Here is a 2,266-nt window from a genome sequence, read left to right as displayed (position 1 = left end):
AAATAAACAGCAAGCTAATTTCTTTAATTAATAAAGTTGCAAAAAAATCTTCATAAAATTCTTCTAAAGTAAATTCAGCACCACAATAAACTTTCCTACACCATGGTCTAATTTAACTCATTACAGGAAAGCAAGTGCAAATAAACAATATATACATGAAAACAAGTTCAACAAGGTTAGCTATCTAGAAAAAGAAATTTAAAATTATAATGGAATTCTATTTACCCCCAGGAATAATAAATAATATGTATCATCAAGAAAATAAAGGAAATACTGATGAGGAAGGAAAGGAGGTGGAGATCTGTGTGTGAAAGAACTCTTTGTTTACTGCTGGTAGGAATATGTGATAATTGTATCACGCCAAATTCTTGGTTCAAAATATTCATACCCTGGCTGTACTAAAGATGACTGGCAATTGTTTGAAAGGTTCTTGCCCCCTTTTGTCTTTTGAGCCTGTTTTTGATCAATTACCACATTATTCTTTGTTGAAAGAACTCTTAATTCAAATTTTTAGTACACCGCTGTGTCATCCCAAGAGTCAGCCATTTGTGGACCATGTGTTTACTTTCACCATTTTGGATAATAGAATATGGTTTCGAAACTTTCAGATCATAGAATAATATGCCACTCTTGTAGAAATAGGACCTAGTTTTGTCTTAAATCTCATAAAGATTTTTGAAGGACCAACTTTATATGAAAATCCTCACTATCAGTCCCCAAACATATATCGATGTGTCATAAGGTCCATCACGGCTGCAAAGTACAGAGAGAAACAGCAAGTGAAAGATGTTCAGAAACTGAGGGAGAAAGAGCCAAAAACTATTTTTTCCACATGATCCCACTGAAGATGTGTTTGTTATATCAGCTGAGGAAAAGCCAGTAGAAATACAGTGGGTAAAAGCAGAGCCCAAAGTAGACTTGAAAGCAAGAAAGATAAGGATTTACAAAAGGCAATGAAAAATGCAGCAGAACATGAACAGTAGGAGCACAAAATGAACCCATGGATAACATTATTTTTCAGTTATTGTGTATTTATTTTGTATTCTGTATGTAAATAGTTTTAGCATCCAGAGCTACTTTATGTCTAGTTACCAAGCCATTTAAAAAGAAAAAGAATTAAATTTTAAATCTGTGACGTTGATCTTTTTCTAAATAAAATATCTCCAAAACTCCAAAAAAATGTATAGTTCCATAATGTTGTTTATATCCACACTACTTATAATAACATGCTAGTACTTCCTTATATCAGTGATGTATTACACACTAATAAAATATTTCAGCATGTATTCACTGTATATGGTAATGGGTTTTGTAAGGACATTTTCATATAAATGTATAATGTACTTTGCCTATATCCCTCTATACTTCTTCATCGTCTCCTTTCTTCTCCTCCTCCTCTTAGTCCACTTACTGCCATTAGACAGTTTCACTTCACTTCTGCTTTCATATATACATACACACTTTGGATATTTAAAAATATAGATTCTTTGAATTCTCAAACAGATATATTTCCATGTTATGTTCAATTTATTTATTTATTTTTCATTCATTCATTCATTCATTCATTTATATTTACTAATCTTTAGAGACATGCCTTCCCTGTATACTATCAGCAGGCTTGGGACTCATGTGTCTCAGGCTGTCATGGAACTCATGGTGATCATCTTACTTCAGTCTCTCAAGTGCTAAAAATAAAGGCAAAAGTACCATTACTGGGCCTACCCAATTACATTTATCAGAATATTAAAACTGCATTATAAAACTTTCCTCTTTAGCCAAATTTATTTTTGAATTTTATTACAAGTTTTAAAGATACTTAAAATTTATCAGTTCAGTGTAACATTGGCATCATAGAAAGTGCTTGGAAGAATTTCTTCTAATATGTTTATAATAACTTAATGGAATTTTAGTTTAAGTCTTTAACTGTTTGAGAGAATTTACGAGTGAAGATATATGGTCCTAAACTGTTCTTCTTAGGAAATCCTTCATTACAATTCTCCTCTCTGATTTAAAATTCACTGGGGTTGTCTTTCTTTTATAAATTTGTCTTTGGCAATCATTTAAAAAACAGTCTCTTTGATTTATTTTTATTATTTGACTATATTTCATCTATTTTAGAGTAATCTACATTGTTTCCTTATACTCATTTTGAGTTTATTTTGTTGCTTTCCAGTTCTTTGAGAGTCACTGAAAGTTTTTTTTTTTTAAAAGATTACTTATTTCTAACTATTTGTGTGTCTATGTAAGGGTATATGCACATGAATGT

General features: G+C 31.1%; 1 pseudogene; it reads left to right on the top strand.

Annotated features, from left to right (window-relative positions):
- The first annotated feature begins 365 nt into the window (after positions 1-365).
- On the top strand, positions 366-996 carry LOC103746241 (annotated as a pseudogene).
- Positions 997-2,266: the final 1,270 nt, after the last annotated feature.

The sequence above is a fragment of the Nannospalax galili genome, unplaced genomic scaffold, assembly GCF_000622305.1.
Source record: "Nannospalax galili isolate Female #2095 unplaced genomic scaffold, S.galili_v1.0 scaffold3, whole genome shotgun sequence".
In the NCBI taxonomy this organism is placed as follows: domain Eukaryota; kingdom Metazoa; phylum Chordata; class Mammalia; order Rodentia; family Spalacidae; genus Nannospalax; species Nannospalax galili.
Note: the sequence above shows the minus strand (reverse complement) of the source record. Positions and strands in the feature narration are given on the sequence as shown.